The following is a 16106-nucleotide window of genomic DNA, read 5'->3' as shown; positions in this document are numbered from 1 at the left end:
GTCCTCATATGTGGACATAGCTGCATGTGGGCGGACCGGGTAGAGGAGAAGTGTCTAGGTTTGTAAGACCATCAGAAATAGGTGTTTTCCGATGGTCTTAGGCAACCCCTGTGATAGGGTCGTTTTAAACCAAGTCGAATTTAAAGGAGGCTTATGTTGTATGTTTCTGAATTTAATTTGTATTTCAATCATGAAAAATAAGGTTTCTGAGAACTCGTTGTTCCAAGAGTTGAGCAAGTTCATGACCAACCTTTCTTTTTCTAAAGAATTAGATATTTGATTCTTTACCAGACCCAGTTTCCTCTTGGAAAACAGGCAGTTTTCTACCACCAAAACTGTCTCTTGCTGGTGATATTAAAAAAACATTTCTAGGTGGAGAGCAAATGTTTTGAGAATGATGAGGGCAATGAATGTATAAATGTGCTTTACACAATTGATGTATGTATGGATTGTGATGAGTTGTATGCCCCCTAGTAAAACGATAAAAAAATAAGCAAAGATGCTATGAGAACTTTAACTTCTATTTCACCCATAATTTAAATATGATATATTCGATAATATACATAATTTATTAGTACCGCAACACATTTATGTATATATTGAATGAATATATTATCAGATGGCTATGCTTTTTTTTTAATACGTGAAGAAGCAGTACATTAAATCTATTCATGAACTCTGTTAAAGAAAAACCACAACATTTCTAGGTCTTTATTGATTACTGTTTATTCTGTAGGCATTTGAGTATTATGTGAGGGCACTGAGATAACAACAGGGCCGATAAGGCCTAGAGAAATAGTTGCTAGCCTCAATATATACTGTTAAGCATGTATTGTAAGGAAAAAGACATGAAAAACAGCCAGCTAGTTGTGCAGTAACACGACTGTTTTAAATATCAAATGTGAAGTGTGATAAAGAAGTGAGGTTTGACCTCTGTGTGTGTGAGAGGAGTAGAGGATGCTGGGAGTCTACAGGCAACCTGTAGAATTTTGCTGTTATCTGAGGATGATGAAAGAAAGGACAGAACACTTCAGGAAACATGTTCAATGGTCGTGGGGTTGCAAGCAGTGGCTATGAAGGAAGAAAGAGAAATGGAACATGTCAGTGACATAGATGTGAGGACAGTGTGGACATGACACAATCTGCTTATGGTTCATAGGTTTTGTAATTTTTTCTTAAGATCTCCGGGAATCTATGAAAGGATTTTAGGCCAACGTGTGGCATGGTGAGATTTGTATTATTAAAGACTATGCCGCCTAGAGAGGAAAATAGACCAGGCTAGAAGGAGGCAACTGTTAATGCCTTGTGTTTGCAAGAAGTTAAAAAGCTACAGTATTTTGTTTCAAAAACAGTGGTGGCGTGAAGTATGGTACCAGTAGACTTGGGTACCTGGGCGGATTGACAGAGGTTTATGAGGAAAGGGAAGGATTTCAGGGAAGTAAGAGAGGGGTAATTTCTAGGTCTTTTTTAAAGCTACACTGGATTAAACCAGCCTTAGAAGCAAGAAGGTATGTTACCCATTAAAAACTTAAATGAATTTTACTTTTTTTTAAACGTGTTTTAAATTTTTTGGACTTGTATTATGTGTAAGTTACCATATATACTCGAGGATAAGCCGACCCGAATATCAGCCGAGGCACCTAATTTTACCACAAAAACTGCATTAAAAAAATTGCTGAACCCCCAATAAAAGTATTTAATTAAAAAAAAGGAAAACAGCAGTTAGCACAAGTCCTATTTTCCGCGCTTTAAGTATGAATACTTAAATGTACACTTAAATACTTGAATTTGTTTTATATATATATATATATGTAAATCTTCTGAATGTCCAAATAAAGAATTACTAAAATATAAAAATAATATCTTAAAGTGTGCTTAAAAACTCAACTTATACCTGAGTACATACGGTAGTTGAAAATTATGTAAACTTACTCAAGAGTGAAAAGCTGAAGATATGTTCTTACCTGTAGAAACAAATGAGTGACTTCCCCTTTCTCCAAAGATACAAGAAAGGTTTCTTGTAGATGGCTCGAACTTTTGAATAATTTTCTGATGCGATGTACAACTAAATAAATCTTAAGCACTTTTAGGTTTTCATTTGCTTCACTAATGTTCTATCTGTTTGACTTGTGAGTGAAGGTTTAGGGAAGAGACTGGATAAGAACCACACCAGTACTCTCACATCTTAATTACTTAGGAGCATCTGAAATTCTTCTATGACCAGTTTTTCCAATTTAATTGGAACCATGTAGAGGCCTCAGCGATCATCTTGACCCCCTTAATGTCGTAGTAGAACTACATACAAATTTGCTTGGCCAGTAATCTGTATGTAAACAAAGTTCATTCATTAAACAAAAATGTGTGATACCGCAAATGATAGAAGACTTGCTGCTAACCCCCAGACAGAGTTTGGGGTTTTATTGTATTGGTGCCACCCCTCACCCCATTACAGACAGCATCTTGGTGGAACAAGATACGAAGTGCATGTTTTACTCTGAGTTGACAAAAACTGGAACCTAGTCGCCCAGGCATCTCCCTGCGTTTTATCCAACTAAGGGAAAACATGTTGAAGCTGACCTCAGGGCATTCCATCAAAGGGCTCCTCCAAGTGTCTACCACTGGTCACTTTTTACCGTATTAGAAATATTGCATTCTGAATTCGGCTGGCTGCCTCCCTTGCTGCAAAGTTAATATTAAGATGACCTCAAAGTTAGTCTTAGTGGAGTGCATGGGTTTGGATAATGCTTTTCGCTAAAGTCATTCAGTGACTCATCAAACCATCAGGTGAGCTCCAGCATGCCCCAGATGCTTCTGTGGAATCAATCATGACTAGTGAAAATGGGGACTTCCCATTGGTCCCCTGGCAGCATTGGCATTTTGCCCCCCTGCCCCTGTTGGAGAGAGCGGTGTTTTCATCTCCTTTTTAGCATGGGTGTTTCCACACAGCTGTCATACATTACTCCAGCCCTGTATTTGTTATGATGAGCTGGGGGTGGGGGGGATGTAACAAAGATCTAATCTCCTTCACGTTTTCTAATTGAAATTGCTTGGTGAGGAGATGCTGTGAAGAAAACTTTTTTTAAAATCATTTTATTGGGGGCTCATACAACTCTTATCACAATCCATCCATCCATTGTGTCAAGCACATTTGTACATTTGTTGCCATCATTCTCAAAACATTTGCTTTCTGCTTGAGCCCTTGGTATCAGCTCCTCATTTTTTCCCCTCCCTCATGAACCCTTGATGATTTATAAAGTATTATTATTTTGTCATATCTTACACTGTCCTACATCTCCTTCACATACTTTTCTGTTGCCCGTCCCCAGGGAGGAGGTTATATGTAGATCCCTGTAATCGGTTCCCCCTTTCAACTCCACCCACCCTGTATCGCCACTCTCACTACTGGTCCTGAAGGGATCATCAGCCCTGGATTCCCTGTGTTTCCAGTTCCTATCTGTACCAGTGTACATCCTCTGGTCTAGCCAGATTTGTAAGGTAGAATTGGGATCATGATAGTGGGAGGAGGAAGCATTTAGGAACTAGAGTAAGGTGACCAGATTTTAACTTTAGTAAAGTGGGTCACCACTGATAAAACTCATACCTGGCGAAATAGCCACATGGCAGCCAAAAACGGTATACCCTAGATTGTCGTGCATTCTTTCAAAAAATCGGGACTTTTAAAAAATGCCATGGGACCCGGGAAAAATTGTTAAAAATTGGGCCTGTCCCACCAAAAGCAGGACGTCTGGTCACCTTAAACTAGAGGAAAGTTGTATGTTTCGTCATTGCTACACTTTACCGTGACTGGCTCTTATCCTCCCCACGACCCTTCTGTAAGGGGATGTCTAGTTGCCTACAGATGGGTCTTGGGTCCCCAGTCTGCACTCCCCCTCATTCACGATGATAGGATTTTTGGTTCTTTGATGCCTGGTACCTGATCCCTTCGACACCTCATGATTACACAGGCTGGTGTGCTTTTTCCATGTGGGCTTTGTTGCTTCTGAGCTAGATGTCCCCTTGTTTGCCTTCAAGTCTCTAAGACCCCAGACACTATATCTTTTGATAGCCGGGCACCATTAGCTTTCTTCACCACTTTTGCTTATGCACCCATTTGCCTTCAGTGATCGTATTAGGAAGGTGAGCACACAATGAAATGATCTTTTGTTCTTTGATGTGTGATACCTGATCCCTTCGGCACCTCATGATCACACAGGCTGGTGTGCTTCTTCCATGTGGGCTTTGTTGCTTCTGAGCCATATGGCCGTGAAGAAAACTTTTAAAACCAAGTTTAAACATATGTGAAATGTGAAGTCCAGTTCTGTGGAACTGCTTCACCTCATATGATCCAAGCATTTGGAGAGCTAATACATTTATTAGGAATATAATTTATTGATATTTGTTCTGACTATCCAAAATTTGTGTTAATTATACATTTAGCAAAAAATTCCTGGTAACAAATGTGTAGAAGCTTATTTTTGGATATTCCAATCCACCGTTGCTTGCTGAAGCATGTGCTAAGGAGTGATGAGGATGCACCTTAGCACTATGCACAGTTGTTTTATTTTTGCTGAAAACATGGTTTGTACCACTCTTGGGATCACTTTGGAAAAGGTGGTATCATGTTCTCTTGGTTGGGGGTTATTGGGATGTCTTCTATGTGATTTTATTTTAAATGTATAAATTAACCCTTTGAAGACAGAATTGTTTTGTTTTTATTCTTTTCTGTTGTTGAAGTCATGTGTTTCCAGCAATGTAAGATGTTTTGAGTGAAATGAAAAAAAAAAACGAGGTAATAACAGATTTTTTATGCAATTAATGGGACACATATGTCCCAAGGCATCTCTGGAGCTGGAGTTTGTGGAATGAGGTCCATTTCTTTCTATTCAAAGTTATACAGGCCCCCACCGGAGGGCAGCATGCACTAGAAGTGGGATAGCAGGTTCCCACAAAACCGTAAAGGCAGAAAATATAGTGGAATTGATGACCCTCTGGGTCATGAAAGGGTTAAGATGAACTGAATGACAGTTGAATTTACTTTCTACGAAGTCTCTAAAGAGATTAATGAAATAAATTAGTCAAACAAAGTAATAAATGCTTCTGAATTCTGGCGAGCTTTCTCCAGAGAAGCTTACAGTGATATGAATTAGGTCAGATCTTAGGCTACTTCTTAAAGGTATCCGTGAGCTGACTCATCTTTTTGTACGCAGAGCCTTGGGTACCTTGCTGAGAGTGTGCCATTGGAGTGCACATGTGCTGTAGAAGACGGCCTTTCCCACAGAAGAAGCGAATGTTCTGCCTCAGGTTGCGTGAGCACAGGGTGCTTTCTCATGAGGTCGCAGTGCCCAAATCAGTGATGGCTACTCCTTTTTCTTTTAGCATAGTTGTTGTTGCGGCGGCTGCTGCTTTTGTTTCTTTTAAAAAACACGTTGACGTAGATGTTGACATAGATGGGGGTGAATAAGCTTGCTTTATGTCTCCTATCACTCCATTCTCTACTTGAGAGAGGATAGTGAGTGGTCCTGGTTTCCTTTGGTGATGTGCTTGAGGGACAAAAAGGGGGACAGGGGAGACTATTGGTGTGTTGAGTTCGCATTGTTCCGATTATTTTATTTTACACTGTTATTCAGAGTAGTCCAGGAGATATATTTTGTTCTTTTCATGGCAAATGGCATTTTAGGGCGCTCATTTGGCTGGTTTGTCTTTAAAGGAGAACTAAGTTAAGACTCGATTCAGTTGCTTGAGTCTTTACCTAGGAGTGTCAGAAAATCCTTTCATGACTAAATTATCCCAACATCTTTATTTGGAACCACGTAAAGGACTTTGAGTGGTCATCTGACCTTCTGGGTGTCTTAGAACTTCATCAGTATTCCAGATTCTCTTCTGTGTTTAGAAAACGTAAGTACACCAAAATCTAATGTTGCAACAGCAGAAACTGGGATGTGACTCTTCATATTACAAACAAATTTTCCTAGGGTACATTTGAATAAGTTCATCCAGGATACCATTTGAGTGAGAGCGCACCTTTTGGGAGAGGCTGGGCATAGCACTCAACACAGTCTACCTGTATTTGCTTTAAATCAGCTACACCAGAAGTTCAGTATTTCAGACTTAATCTGTGTGACTCTGATCTAACGAACGTCTAAACTCTAAAGTTTTCCACCATAATTTCCCCATTTGGGGTTGGGCTTCTCAAGCAGGTAGAAGTGGGACTAGCAGTGAGAAGAGTTAACATTTTTTGAACGCTTGACCATTGTCCTCATTTTTTTACATGTGCTAACTCAATTATTCATCATAATTATTTTCTGATCCTGTGGCATAGGTACAATTACTATCCCCATTAGTCAGATGAGGAAATTGAGGCCCACAGAGGCAACTAACCAGCAGGATTCAAACCAGTGAACTCTTGACTCCAGAACCCATACTTCCACCCACTCCCTCCCCTGAGAACATGATGTATTCACCAAATAATTCACTGAGGACCTTTCTCAGTGCTCTGAGCCACATCAGGGGAAACGATGTACAAGAATGAATGCATTTTAGGTTTCTGACTCCTGGACATAAGGGGCCAGCACTCACAAAACAGCTTGTTACATTTATTTAGTTTTATCTTGTATCTAACAAATGACTTAGACCACTACGTCTGTGTCCCACGTGAAATTTTCACCAAGTTCCCATGAGAAAGGTCAGAGTTAATGAACTCCTAACAAAAGTGGGCTGGCCCTTTTCATGGAGAGGAGATGGCTAAAAAGGGCAAGAGTCTTAGACTTTGGGTTTTTGCTGGTGCTTCCTGCAGTAGGTCGTTTGGAGCTCTCCTGTCCCTTAAAATCTTCCTTGTGGCCAACTTTCTTTGGATAGCAATAGAAGGGCCTGGTGAGACTTCGGCCACTTGAGTTGGACCGAGAACCAGTTGCTGGAAAGGGGCAGCATTGTTGGTAAAACTTAGCGTCGTTGAAGGCTAGGGAGAGCCTCTGTAAGATAGATTGACACGTAGCCAAAACTGTGGACTCATGGCACAGGCCCGGGCAATATCTCATCCTGTTAGACTGAAGGCCGTAGTGAGTTAGAGGCCTACACTCTACTAATACCAACAAAAGCTGGTAACTGCAAGGTCAACAGGCAGAAACCACCAGCTGCCCCTTATAAGACTGGGGTGGGGTGGGGTGGGGCTTTCTTTTCCTGTGAAGAGTTACTGTCTCACAGGGCAGTTCTACCCTGTCCCATCGGGTCACTCTGAGTTGGCATCGACTCGATGGCTGTGAGTTTGGTTCTGTTTTGGATTTCTGTAGGGCCAGTGCCTTGAAAATGTCCATTGTTGTTTTATGTTAATTAGGTTACTACTTGTTTATATAACAATTTGAGATAATAACCTCAAAATTGGTATTGATTGAGGGATCAGAAATTAAGAGGACCAATGATATATGAAGTCCAGGGAGTAACTAAACATTGGACCTAAATTCAGGGGAGATAAACTCTAGGAGGTGTTGTTTTTACATTTTAAACAGTTGGAGGGCAGGTGAATTCAGGATGTGTGGGTTTTTGTTTTAAATTAAAAATCATTTTATTGGGGGCTCTTACAGCTCTTTACCAATCCATACATCAGTTGTATCAAGCGTATTTGTACATATGTTGCCATCATTATTTTTTAAACATTAACTTTTGAGTCCTTGGTACCAGCTCTTCTTGCAGTACTATAAATTGGTTTTGAACTGAGCTTGGGTGCTGGAGGGGAAGCTGGGCAATGGAGACACCTCTGGCTCCCCCTGTTGGAGGAAGGGAGCGGGTCGGCGTACACTTGAGTATGTATGGCATGGACATAGGCCAATCCTCTTTTTTTTTGTTTTGAATCATTTTATTGGGGGCTCGTACAACTCTTATCACAATCCATACATCATTTGAATCAGGCTCGTTTGTACATATGTTGCCCTCATTCTTGTCTAGACATTTACTTTGTATTGAGCCCTTGGTATTAGCTCTTTTCTCTCACTCCTCCCCCCACTTTCATAACCCCGATAGATTGTACATTGTTATTATTTTCATCTCTCACACCGACTGCTGTCTCCCTTCCCCCATGCTTTCTGTTGTTCTTTCCCCTGTAGAGGGCTGTATGATTATGTGTCGATCATTGCAATTGGTTCCCCCTTTCTCCCTTCCTCTCCCACTTTTCCCCCTACCCTCTGGTATCACTATTTCCACTCCTGTTCCTGGATTCTGTGTGTCTTGAGCTCCCATCCCTTTCTATACCTGTGTATATGTTCCAATCTAGTCTGAATTGAGAAGCCACACAGGGGTCCTGGTAGTGAGGGCTGGGGTAAGCCTCAAGGAACCAGAGGAATATAGTGTCATTGATGCTTCACTGTACCCTGGTGACTTGTCCCTTCCCTGTGGCCCCTCAGTGGGGAGATTGTTCACTGTCTTCAGATGGGCATTGGATCTCTGTTCCAGCCCCCCTCATTCTTAACAATATGTTTTTGTTTGTTATGGTTCTGCTGATGCCTTTTACCCGGTCTGTATGATTCCTCATGATTGCTCCGGCAGTGTGCTTCTTCCATGTGGACTTGTTGCTTCATTGCTGAATGGTGGCTTGTGTAACTTCAAGCCTTTAAGACCTCGGATGCTATATCTTTTAATAGTCGGGCACCATCCACCTTCTTTACCACATTTGCTTATGCACTCGTTTTGTCTTCAGTGATTGTGTTGGGAGGGTGAACATCTCAGACTGGCGATTGGTTAGAACAAAGTGTTCTTGTATTGAGGTTATGAGCAGAGGCCCAAGTCCAACCCCCAGTACCTCTATTTTTATGAAGTAATGTACATTTGTACACATCTATGCTTATACCTCTATCCATAGCTTTGCTTCTTAGATCTGTCTTGTTTCCTTTTACCTTCCTCCTGGCCCACCATCACACTTACCCTTCTTCCGCCTCTTAGTAATTCCTCTCAGCTAGATTGCTGTTGCGCCAACACCCCCAGGATCTCCACGGCCTCTTCATTGTTGTTTTTAATTCCCTAGTTGTTCCCCTGTCTATGGTGTTGTTTGCTCACTGCTCCCTTCCCCTGCCTTCTTCTCCCCCCAGCCCCCGCCCCTGAACTGTTGGTCCCCTTGCTTTCTCCTTGAGCTTGCTTCCCATGCCTCTTAATTATCTGGTCTGACAGCAGGAGCACCAGGTGGGTGATTCTACCTGGACACTATCTTCCGTCTGATTTTTTAAATCTCAGAGTATTAGGTTGGGATTCCTCTTGTGTCTTGTCACCACTTTTGAGAGAAAGGGCCTGAAGCACATTATGACGGGGCAGCACTTGAATTGTGATGAGCATTCCATTTTCTGCTTCCTGTTTCTCTCTGATGGGGCAGTAGAGAAAGATGGTTTTAAAATAAGCAGCAAATAGAGAATTTCAGCCACTGTGCCTACAGCTCAATTATAACCGGCCTGTCTTCTCTATTGACTGCTACTAACATTGTTACTCTGCTTCGGCAATATGGTCATTTCAACTGAAGAATATAGTAAAAAGAGATTTGGGTTAGAGGCCTGCACCTTGTGTGCAACCCCCCACCCCTCATCTGTCCAGTATGCCCTCAGGAACTGTTCTGTGACACCTGCTGGGGACCAGACTCTGGGAATGGCAGGGTGAGTAAAACGTGGGTGGGCCCCAGCAGCTGGGAGGACAGCAGCAGTCAAGTGCAGGGAAATGCACAGAACCTGCAAGTACGAAGTGGTCTGAGAAACAGGACCAGACTGACTCAAACCACACCCACTGCCATCAAGTCAATTCTGACTATGGCAACCCTCTAGGAGAGGTAGAAATGCCCATGTGAGTTTCTGAGACTGACTCTTTTCCAGGAGTAGAGGACCCCGTTTTCGCCCTACAAGAAAGGGGAAGTGATGTTTTCAACTGTGAAGGGCTGGCCACACGGAGAAGGGCCTAGGAAGAAGAAACAATTAACTTAAGCATGAGGCTTAAGCATACCGCTTACGGCAGAAATCCATTGTTGCTAGAGAATAGGACTCAGTGTTGGAGATGGATGTTGAGTTGTGAAGAACAACTTGAGGCCGGATTGTAGGAACAACTCGGGAGCTGTTACACCATGCTCAGTGAGGTGCAGAAGGAACTTAGAAGTTGGTGCCGTATGTAGTGAAATCACTCCTTTATCCCCTCCCCAGGATATTGCTGCCTTCCAAAACGTTGCTGAATCATTATTACATGGTAGGAATGTTTATTTCTAGTATGTAGACTTCAACAGTATTTAAACATCCTTAATTCCCTCTTACGAATTGGTACTTATATTTAAGCTCATCAGATCCAGACAGAGGAGACTCCTGTAGTTTCCCTCAAAGATACTGAGCTGGGCACTGGAAGTCAAACTGAGATGTGCTTGGAAAATGCCATTTAGTCATTAAAATGACCAATTTGCCTGCTTAGAGTTCATGAGTATAGGCCAAGGAGCAGCCAGAGAAGACCACCTTGTTTGCAGTGCTGGATGAAAGCTTTCCAGGTGCCTTGAACGGAGATGGGGTCCACTCATAGAACTGGAGCTGACTGACTGCTGATTCCCACTCCCCAAAGCTCTCCCTCTCAGATGTTCCCAGCTGGGTCCCACTCCCTCCCTACAGATGAGGTAGATGAGCCAGAGGAGCACCCTGCCTGAGGCTTACAGAATTTGGGTGGATTGGAAGGAAGCTAGGTCTTAGTCCCAAAGAGAGTTGTTAGCCACTGTTGAGTCAACGAGTCAGCTCTTACTCATGGTGAGCATCTCCCCACCCCCCCAATAAAACAATGCAACAGCATACAGGCCTTCTTCCTGGTCACTGGTATGTTCAAATTCACTGGGCAGCCACTGAGGAGGCTCACTTTCCAGCACTTAATCAGACTGTGTTTTGTTGAGATCCCTTAGGTTTTCATTGGTTAATTTTTGGCTATAAATTGCCAGCTTTCTTTCTATCTGCATTAGTCTGGAAACTGCTGAAACCTGCTCACATGGGTGACCCAGTAGGTATTTGAAATACCGATGGCCGTAGCTTTTAGCATCCAAGTAACATGTAAGCCCCAAAGTACGACAGGCTGATGGGTGGTAGAAAAGACAACTAGTGGTTTATTAATTATCATATAGGCATGATGCTGTCTTTTACTCTTGTGTTCAGAGCCTTCTGTCCTTTGAGGAGGCAAGATTTTTCTCTTTTAAAAATAGGTCTAGCTTCCTAAATTTCAACGCCTGTGCTTAAAGGAGGTGGCACTCACCTGTGGGAACTTGGGTGTGATTGAGAAGGTTGTGCAAAATGTGATGTGACTCCCTGTACGTGTGGTAGGTTGATCAGGACGTACACCTAAAGTTAGTAGCTTTATTCAAGCGATTGTAAGTGTTTCATGATGGAAACTGCCTACGCCGTGGATCTTGAGACCATACTGGCAGCCGTGTGTGTGTGTGTGTGTGTGTGTGTGTGTGTGTGTTGTGGAGAGGCTTTTCCTTCATCTGGGCTAGCATTGTTCCAGAAGACATGGGATGCTGGCAAGCTGTAATGGGGGGTCACAGGGGAGCTGGGGTGGTCAACGGGGCATTTGGAGTGCTGCTGAGTGCGTCCCTTCCTTTGCCTGGATAGCCAGTCGGCGGGATTGTGAGCACCAGCATGTTTGGATTGTGAGCACCAGCATGTTTGGGACATTGGGCCAGGAAATTGCACATTATTCTGTGTCATTGGCAGTCACCTTTTCAGATGTGCCTTATTCTCTCCCTTTCAAAGACAGGAAACTGAGGCTCAGATGGGAGGGACCTTTACTGTTCTAGTCATCTCTGGTCATAGATTATCTTGACCATCTTGTGGGATCTGGGGATTCCTATTTTAACAATTCACTTCATTCGTCTAGCTCCTCCTGTATCACTTTGCTGGGGTTTGAAACAAACACATTATTTGAATGCTCCAGAATCCATTTGAAGCCATCTTACTTGAGTAGTTTACTATGTTGGGACCCTAGGTGTAGGTACTGTGGAGCCAGCTTAGTGCCTTTGGGGGCCATTTGCATTATGAGAGGGATTTTCTATCAGTAGGGACCAGGAGCTCAGTGCCCTGGGAAGGTTTAGGGTACCCATGTTTCTTCTTCTGGATGAGCAGTGTCTTGAGAGTGGTGTCCTAGATGATAGAGCTGAAGGGGTGGTACTTTGGGCCAGGATGGGGGACCAAATTTGAACTTTTCTCATGTAGGTTGACATGAGTTTTGGAGCAGAGAAGTGCCAGGCTGTCCCCTTGGCCTTGGAGACAGTCCCAAAGGGGGACCCTTCACAGGAAATCAGTAGTTCATCTGTGTGTTTCTGGCCCAAGGCAGAGAGTACATCCCACACTACCTAGAACAGGATGGAACGAGCCACCTTCAGGAATTCTGATAGGCCTCACACCCCTGGCATGTTGTCTGCTCAGGGGGAGACTATTGTACAGCTGTAGACTTATTTGAAGGAGGAATCCTATACTCCAGCTTAATATTTGACTTCTTAGTTAACAGCTCCAGCTGAGCATCCCAGGAGGTGAGGTGGTGTTGCTAGAAGGGTGCACCAGAGAGCTTTGGGTTTGGATCTGTTTGGTTGCCATTTGGGGAAGCTCAATACTGTAGCCACATGTGTAGTGTTGGTACAGTATGTAGCTGGATGTCTTGATACTGGTTTGCAGAAGGTGTGGTTCTCCTTTAATGGGACACAAGTTTCCCAGCACAGCTTTTTCTCCTTGGATGCTGGGCATTGAGTCAGGAGAATGAGTGGTACCCTGTGGGCTTGCTTGGCTCACCTGCCAGTACCTCAGGTATTGATAGCTGTGGGACTCGAGCCCAGTCTGTCATGTCATCTGGTCTCCCTCTGCTCTCCCACCCTCCCAACCCCCACCTTCCTCTCTGAATCACGCTGTCGTTGGCAGTCCTGTTCCCCGTGGCATGGTGGTAGATAAACTATTGTTCTCTGCTCCAAACCACAGGAGAGAAGGGCAACAGGGAGAACGGATGAGTGGCTCTGATCGATAATGCTCCCAAATCATTTTGCCCTCCACAGCCAACACACCTTCTGAAAACCCTTCCCATTCCTTTCCCGGATGCTTTTGATCCTCTGAAGAGGCTACAAGAGCCTGAAAGAGGCAGCACAGTCCGGGCCTGCTTAGCCTAGTCACCCCATGACTCAGATTCAGTTGCTCAGTTGCATTGTCATTTCACAACTGCCTGTATCTGATCCTCAGGGCAAGCTCCTTGGCAGCCTCTGCTCACCCTAACTCCTCTTTTAAACAGAAGCCCTTGGGCCCTACTAGTGAGAGATGCCTTCCTTGTCCCTTCCCTATCCACCTTTCTAAATAGCAGTTTTCAAAAGACAAATGTGCCGGTCACGTTAAAGTGCTTTACATGTGCTCTCTGTATTAGGCTCCACAATCGTAGACATAGCGGGGGAGACAGGGCTGGGTTTATCAGACCCTCCCTTTAGGTGTCAGCCATAAACTCCGTTCGTTATGCTGAAGTGTGAGCCACACAAGGATGTATTTTTCATGTCTCTGTGCACCCCAGTGCCCACAGAACTGCCCTGCACATACTTGGCACTCAATAAAGATTGGCTGAATGAATGAATGAGGCAGGGGTTATTTTACCTGTTTTACAGGTGGAGACAGGTTAATTGGGTAACTTGCCCTTAGGCGTGCACCACGGTTGGAAACGTTTGCCTCTTCACAGCACAGGTCTTAAAAAAAAAAAAATTCAGATCACTTTTACGCCTGTAAAATGGGAGTCATCAGATCTGTGTCGTGCATTGCAGTGCATTATATAAAACACTAAATCCTCACCCCGTGTCTGGCGTCTGGTAAGCATTCAAGGAGAGGTGCTGTGTGTGTTGTGTGGTAAGCCTCTCTTCTGAGCTTGCCTTCATTGGGGCAGGATTGGCGCACCAATGAGCTGAAAAATGTGCTAGCTCTGAAACGTGAAATGTTTTATTCATCTGACAGGAAGTTTTTCACTCTTTTAGCTACCCAGTGATGGAGCAGTAAAACTGATGAAACAGTATCTGTTTTCAGTCTTAGCTTTTGTTCTGGATGCAACCTTAGGGATCATAGTCCAGCTAGTCTCCTTCCCCACTCCTGTCAAGTCAGCCTGATAGGGTTCCTGAGACTGTAAGCCTGTACCGGAGCTGGCAGCCTCATCTTTCCTCACAGAGCTGCCAGTGGGCTTGAACCCACAGACCTTTCAGGTAGTCCTCTAAGGCTTATCCCTCAGTGCCATCAGGACTCCTTACTCTTGATGCCTCCTTCATTGACAGGTGAAAATGAGCCCTGGAGAGGTGTAAGGGGTATGCCAGGAATGGATCCCTGGGCGTCAGAGTCTCTGAGATGTTCGAGCCCACTTGTCCCATCCAACCTGGGTTATTGGAAAGTGGGTCTGTCCCTAGAGCCACAGGCATTTCTGCTGATGCAGTTATTGAACAGATAATAGCAAAAATCTACCAAAAACCAGTAAGTAAAAACCTCACGACTGTTTAAACATTTTCCCTTACTCTATAGCATTCCTGTACATTGTAGATAATAAGGAGGAAAAGAACACTCACCCTTAATCCTGTCACTCTGAAGTTACAAAGGAAGTATTCCTAAGAGTTCCCATTAGATGTTCACTTTGTCAGCACATGTAATTCCTATTCACTGTGGAAAACTCCTAAATAGAGAGGAAAGACATTCTAATAGGGGGGGAGGGGATTAGAAATAAATGTTTTTTCCAACCAGTCAAGAGATACACGCATCTTCTCTTACTTTCTATCTTTCTAGATGGCATGGACACACACCATTCCAAATCAGACTCACTGCCAGAGTCTGTGCTGACTCCCAGCGCCTCCATAGGACAGGGAGAGCTCCCCTGTGAGTTTCTGAGACTGTCACTCTGCAGGAGGAGAAGCCCGTCTTTCTCCTGCAGAGCAGCTGCTGGTTTCAGACTGCCGTGCAGGTTGCAGCCCAACGTGTAACCACTATGCCATCAGGGCTCCACCAGACACACATAAACAACCCGATGTTTTGGTACACACCTTTAAAATAATTATACCATATTAAAAATATGGTAGAATAGTTTGACAAATATTCTACTACATGAAAATCATGTTATTTTGATGTGGAATCATACTTTTATTGTGGGCTGGTGTTTCAGGTATTCCAGATTAAACAACAATGTAGGATTAAAATTTTACTGCAAAGTATAATTGCATACCATATATACTCGAGTATAAGCAGATCTGAATATCAGCCGGGGCACCTAATTTTACCACAAAAACTGCATTAAAAATATGCTGAAAAACGGCTTATACACGAGTGTATATGTAGTTAATCAGGAAGTGATGTTTTTCTAAAGAGGGAAATGCTGAGTTAACAATTATATATTTTTTGGAACGAGTACGATTCTCAAATGGAGAGTTACTGATTTAAACACAAATCGAGCAGTTCAAAAGAATCTTCTTAAATCTCAAGAGGAAAGTGTTTTACCTCTTATATGTGGTGCAAAAATCACAAATAATGTGATATACTACTTATTTGTGCTCATAGATTTATTCTTTAATCCACAACATGTTATTTGGGGAATCTGACACAGTTATACCCAGTTATTTCAAATAGAAAGATGTTTTTTAATGTAAAAAATAATTAAGTCCAGGAATCATTTTAATCTTACTTTTAAAATCTGTTGTGGAAGTTGCACTGACAAATTTCCTTTAAAATAACACTGCTAGTAGGATTGATCCATATTACTTACTACAGCATCTTCTTACATTTGCAGAACAGAGTATACATATATATGTGAGACTTGGGTGATGAATATATGAATTAGTACATCTCTTGAATTAATTCCTGGGAAGGCTCCTGCCCTATGTTGTTGTTAGGTGCTGTTCAGTCAATGCTGACTCATAGTGACCCTCTGCACAACAGAAAAGCACTGCCCAGTCCTGTGCCATCCTCACTATCGCTGTTTTTGTTTTGTTTTGCTTTTAGATCACAATCCATACATAACATCAATTGTGTAAAGCACATGTGTACATTCATTGCCCTCATCATTCTCAAAACATTTGCTCGCCACTTAAGCCCCTGGCATCAGGTCCTCATTTTTTCCCCTCCCTCCCCGCTCCC

General features: G+C 43.1%; 1 long non-coding RNA gene across 1 annotated transcript in view; it reads right to left on the bottom strand.

Moving 5' to 3' along the window:
• Positions 1-9103: 9103 nt before the first annotated feature.
• Positions 9104-16106, bottom strand: part of LOC123521372 — a 16785-nt gene continuing 9782 nt past the window's right edge. Inside the window, exons 3-5 of the long non-coding RNA XR_006679822.1 lie at positions 14552-14655; positions 13605-13693; positions 9104-9340 (exon numbers count right to left, since the gene is read on the bottom strand). This is a non-coding gene — a long non-coding RNA (uncharacterized LOC123521372). The remainder of the gene's footprint in view (positions 9341-13604; positions 13694-14551; positions 14656-16106) is intronic.

Source organism: Echinops telfairi, unplaced genomic scaffold, assembly GCF_000313985.2.
Source record: "Echinops telfairi isolate 266 unplaced genomic scaffold, ASM31398v2 ScPeMD7_13;HRSCAF=56, whole genome shotgun sequence".
Classification (NCBI taxonomy): Eukaryota; Metazoa; Chordata; class Mammalia; order Afrosoricida; family Tenrecidae; genus Echinops; species Echinops telfairi.
This window is presented reverse-complemented; position numbering and strand designations above follow the sequence as displayed.